The sequence below is a fragment of the Arachis hypogaea genome, chromosome 20 (genome assembly GCF_003086295.3).
Source record: "Arachis hypogaea cultivar Tifrunner chromosome 20, arahy.Tifrunner.gnm2.J5K5, whole genome shotgun sequence".
NCBI lineage: Eukaryota > Viridiplantae > Streptophyta > Magnoliopsida > Fabales > Fabaceae > Arachis > Arachis hypogaea.
The window spans coordinates 62,777,525-62,783,700 of NC_092055.1; the positions used below are offsets into that span (position 1 = coordinate 62,777,525).

At 29.1% G+C, this 6,176-nt stretch overlaps 1 long non-coding RNA gene across 1 annotated transcript; it reads right to left on the minus strand.

Moving 5' to 3' along the window:
* Positions 1-4,709: 4,709 nt before the first annotated feature.
* Positions 4,710-5,949, minus strand: LOC140182773 (uncharacterized). Its single transcript, XR_011878883.1, has 2 exons — positions 5,091-5,949; positions 4,710-4,917 (listed from the first exon to the last, which is right to left on the minus strand). It is a non-coding gene; the product is annotated as an uncharacterized lncRNA (long non-coding RNA).
* Positions 5,950-6,176: the final 227 nt, after the last annotated feature.

Here is a 6,176-nt window from a genome sequence, read left to right on the forward strand (position 1 = left end):
AAAATTGTTATAAAATATTACTTTGTATGGTAACAGTTTCATTTTTTGTTAAAATTTTTTTTTGTAACGGGACATACTGCAACAACTCTTTTTTGTTACAAATACCTTTCATTTCAAAATTTAGATTTTTTGTAACAAATTTTTTTGTTATAAATATTGCTTTTTTTGTAGTGTAAATTTGTGCTAATTAGAAATAATACTGATACCATCCCTCCTAATGACATTTCTCCATAGATTATTTAGGAAAAAATGCCATGCTTTGTGGTCTCTCCTTCAACGATGGCAAAAGCAAATGGCACAATATTCTGGTTCCCATCTTGAAACATATCAACCAAAAGAGCTCCTTTATATATTTTATACAGATATGTTCTATCAACCTACCTGAGTGGTTTGCAATGTCAGTAAACTCTAATGCATGGATAGAAGCTCCAAAATACTTTGCACATTATTTTGACGCCTTCGTCCACCTCAAATCCACGATATGCTAGTATTGTATCCACCTAAACCACAAAACTTGGGTTCTAAGCACACATTACCATATCCCATGCTGGCAAATACTCATGAAACTTTTCAACCACCAAAGATTTTTGTAATTGACTTTTGCTTTGCCAACCAAGGTTTACGATAGCTTATCATATAGTTGAACATCGATTCAACATCTACAATGACAAGTCAGACCTTTAAGGATGGGTCGACTTCAACAAGAGGCCTTATAGCATTTGCAATTGTGTCTAAATCTAGTTTCGAATGGTCTTGAAAAACTGTTCCCATAGTACACGTATAAATTGACAAATGTTCAAACTAGCCTGAATCAGCCAGTCATAACTTCTACCATACTGCAAGTATTTCGCATAAAACGTCAAAGGTTCAGACTCATTGACCCTGTAATCGACTCCTTTAGAAAGCATGTAATTCCTAATTGCCATGACCTCAATCTCCCTAAAACTGCATTTCATTCCAACAACAAACTTACCATCTTGTACAATCAGAATGCCTATAGACAACGAATAACAATTTCAAAATTCTATAAAAGTATATGCCATAGTATTTAATGTATTAATTGAAAATAAAATTAAAATAGCACTAATTTGTATCCGTTTTGATTCAAGCACTTACAATATCAAGCAACATAATGAAACTTATTTGTTTCTTTTTATTTGGTGCTAAAGAATCTTATTAACAACTACTATAAAGACTTGTCAAATTTTGAAATATTGAAATACCCAACATTCTTTAAAAAAATACATTTTAACCAAATACATTAGTGTCACATGCTTGGGTTTCGCAAACTTAGGATATTCCGATGCGTGCATAACATCAAGGTCCAGAGTATGCATGAAAGATGGCACATTGAGGGAATGTTGGATTGCTACCGTGTTTATTGAAGCACGGAATTCCATGTCATTCGCCTCGTTCCCTTCGTTGTTTCCTCCAAACATGTCATTTTTGGCAAAAAAAACTCTTCTTTACTAAAACTGTTGTTTACTTCCCAGTTTGTGTTGTACACTTTATTTAGCAACGATTTATTTGCTACGTCAGTAACAGCTAACTGCTCGAATTCAACATACAAATCTAGTGTTGGCACCTGAACTTGACTCCATCAATAAAACATTAACATCTCTACCATAGTGACTTTTCGGTCACATTTATTAATTGAAACTGTATCATACTACTGAAAATTAATACTGGCTGCCTGTATAAAGTAGTTCTAACTCTTTAAAATATCACCATATATGTGTTGACATAGTCTTTCTTATAACTCTACGAATGACATTGTACAAAGCATAATAAAAGAAATTGAACTACTATAAACAAATTTCACATCTTTAATTGTATATGATATAATCTCACCATCAAAAGGTACTAATAAATTCATGTTGTCTTCTATTACTCGTATAAAAAAGTTGTTCTTACACGACACTAAATTAAAAATGTTTACTAAATTAAAAATGTTTGAAACATTGAAGTTAAAGAAAGAAAAGGTGGAAGAGTGGAAAATGCAATTCCGAGAGAAGAGAAAGAATGTCTTTCTTATATGAGTTCGGTTATCTCCGTATATAAGAAGAAAAAATAATATTTTTATACATTTTTTCCTACAAAACAATTAATTTTTGCTACAAATAATACTAAATTATTATAATTTTGCATACAGTGAGATACTAAATTATTAAATTTGCCTTATTAAAGAGAACTTCTCGCTTTTTGTGGATTACTGACAACATCATATTACCAATACAAAGTCACCTTTTACCGTAAAAATATATTTTCTTCTAACTTTTTTCAATTAATGAGGTACTTTTTTCATTTAAAAAAAAAATCAAAATTCATCTCGTCATTAGTAAAAAAGTTTTTTCTATAATTTTTAATAAATTATCTCGCTATATGTGAGATATATAAATTTCGAATTAAATATTTTTAAATTTTTTAATATATGAGGTATCTTCTAATCTCATTTTAAGGCATAACTCCAAAAATGAATCCGCACAAAAGATTTTCGGCCTCATATTTAACCCTTTGGTTTTTCCTCTGCTGTCCTTTTTTTTTGTGGTAATAATGATTTAACAACTTCGAACGCGTTAACATGGATAAATAAAAAGGTGAAAGTTGAACACATAGAAAATATATATTATACAAATCTGAGGTACGATGCGAATCTAACATTAAAGTTTGAAAGATTCAGATTCTCTAAAGTTGTATTGTTATTTTAGAAAAAAAATATATATTATTAATCACTATTAAATTAAGATAATAGAGTTCACATATAATAAATATTACAAATTCAAAAATAATTATTAGAGAATCTTTCCAAATTTAAAAGCTACCACATATCTAATAGGCTAATACACAGTATTCACAATACATTGAAACAGTCAAGTATTGTCCATTAAGTCGTTTTTCAAATAAATAAACAATAACGTCACCGTTTCAATTCATACAGGATTAAATACAAAAAGAAAAAATATGAATAATTAGTTGTTTCAACTTTCAAGATATTTATACCACTCATTTTCTTAAACAAAAATCTTATATTATTTGAGATTTTGAATTCGGTAAATTGAAATAAATTAATTTGATCTAAAATATAAATCAGAGTCTAATTAGTAATTACCATGGTAGACCGATAATAATAATAATAATAATAATAATAATAATAATAATAATAATAATAATAATAATAATAATAATAATAATAATAATAATATATACAACTGATAGACTTTTACTTAACGATCTTGCAATTGAATTGTCAGAGTTTTAGTAAGATTGAAGTGGCTAGAAATGTTTCCACGAATACATAATTAGGAGTACAAAATTAGAAGTACACTGTAGAAAGAAGAAATGCGAAAAATGATTGATGAATTTTTTGCTATTTTTTGTTTTTTTTTTTTTAATTTTTTTATTTGCTTGTGATTGTTTTTGTTCCACTTATTGTGTTAAGCTCTCTTATTCAAATAATAATAATAATAATAATAATATATTGGGATGGGTGTGAATTAATGCGTACAAACAAATATTTATTTCTACGTACATACTTGCAAGGACGGGTTTCTAATTATGTAGGGAAAAGTCAGAAGAAGTTATTTTCTTGCTTGAAGCAAATTTAATTTGTTTCTAACTCAATTTTTTTGAAGCTTCGTTGATGCTTTTAATGTCGAAACATGACTGAAATTGCTTTAACGTAAGGTTTGAGTCCTCACACACATCGTATGGCAATTTTGCTTTTCTCTCTATGGTTGGAACTTGGAATGCCTTAGCAATTTAAACAATTCGCACATTTAAAAGTTAAATAAAATTACAATACCAAGTCATATATATAAAGTAATACGAGATTGAAAAAACATACAAAAGAAATTAATAACACAATTTTAATTATTTGAGGCCATTATTAGTTTGCGTGGCTTATTAGTTCATCGAAGTGAGTTACGTCACAAACTCATAAGGAAACCGTTGTAATTTAATTTGCATGGTATATATTGATGGCCATACAACAAAAGCAAGCATATGTCGGAGTAGGATATATAGTTACTTGTGAAACACTTCCATGACTCTAATGTCTTGAAGGAAGTGGTACATTAGTATTTTTATGTCGTTCCTTTCTTATTCTTATCCACATCTCTCTAGTCTCTAACTAGTCATTACATTATCCAATGCAAGCTATGTTAGAATAAATAATTTTTATTAATTCAGATCATCTATATTGAATCACCAAAAATTATATATTATATTGTAGAAGTGTATTTATACTTATAAAAGTAATAGAAAATTTGTTTCAGTCTTCTTTAACCAAAACTTTTTGTATTTTTGATAAGGCTGAATTATTGTCAATACAAAGTTTTTATTTATTTGTGACAGCTTATTTTTTTTTATTTGTGGGGGTTTCTAAAACTTCCCAAAATTTAAGGTGCCACAAGGTCTTTTGTGGGGGTTTTTAAAATCCTCCACAGTCTATTCAGTGGGGGGTTTTATATGTGTTTAGGGGAGATTTTATATTGAACTTTTGTGGCAGTTTTAATTTAACAAAAATTAACTATTTTATGAGATTTTGAAACCTGCACAAACCCTATAATTATTTATTTTTAATTTCAAATCATTCATTAATCTCATCTCATTTACATACTCTCAAATTAAAAATTTATTTTTTAATATTAAAATTTAAAAACTAAATCTTTTATAATACACTTCCTCAATATAATACATAACTCTATATATAAACAAAAAAATCTCAATGTCAATAGTTCCAAACATAATTGCATATGGTATTGTTTTACATAACTATTACTGTTTTTATTTAAAAAGTAAAATAAAACATCTAATTACATAAAAGTCTTAAATATTTGTCCTTGGATGTCCATTGCTATCACCAGCTGATCTCCTAGCAACAAAGGGGGTAGTAGGCTTGATTTCAGCATCATTAGCCTATATGTAAATATAAGATATTATTAGTAATTTCAATAAAGTTAAGCATCAAGATGATTCGATATAAGCCTAACAACTCAATTTTAAAGAGCATCTAAACCTGTATTCAATATTAATGAGTATTACTCCATCTAAACTTATATTCCTAATGAATGAATTTACTATAAAGTTACCTCTCGGGCAGAAAAGAAGTCAACAAGCGCTTCGGGAATTTCTCCTTCCTTTATCATTAGGTATGCTTTCATCATATCAAATGATTGCTGCAACTTAGACTCTAGACTAGTGACCTTTTGTTGTGAATTATGTAAGTCGAACTACAAATTACTGATCTTTTCCTGTAAAATTGCAGCAGTAGTAGGTGAAGAAGACCCAGTTGAATTAGTGGAGATAGTCATCCCATTAAGCCGACTTCTCACATTCTTAAAGGTATTTGTAAGCGCTGCTCCCATGCCCATGCAATGAACTCTCCTAGAGTGTTCAGGCCCCAAAACTTTACCAACAGCATCATTAGGGGACACCTCAAATTGTGCATTCGACTGTGTCATATTCAGCTCAATCTGTTCCTATTTAAAAGTAGTAAACAGAAACTATTAAATTTAAAAAAAAATAAATAAAAAAAATTTCAATTAGCAGTTCTTCACTTCTTCCTTCTCTTGTCTATATCACTTGCAAATCTCATAAGATCACCATTTTAATTAGTTCACCAACAAAACTTGAGAATACCGAAGGTCACTGCAAGCAAAGCAAGATAAAAGTGTACAACAATTTATCATGCAGAAAATTAAAGTTTAGTAGAGAGTAAGAGACCACTCTCTCTATAATAAGTACTGATGAATCTAAAAAAATAGAGTCATCAATAGGTTAATAGAAAAGAGAGAAACAATTTTGCATGGAACAGAATTGTATTCTGCATATTCTCTGCAAACACTTAGCTTTAGAACTGGCTAGCTCTATCTATATTATTGTGATACATTAAGTGTGCTCTTCTTCTGCATATATTTCATTCTATTTTTTATACTAATTAATTTCTAGCGTGACAGTGTATATACCTTCTTTAACTTGGCCATATTGACAAAGATCCGTGACATACATGATGAGTTATAATAAAAGGCACCACTTAATCTCCCTAGTTGATATTGGTGTATTACCTAAATTAAGAACATCATCAATTATATATAATAATGATAACATGAAGTCCTAACCTTTTTCCACTCTAAATTAGTTCGCATGTATGCTCTGCTCAGTTAGTTCCTAAGTAG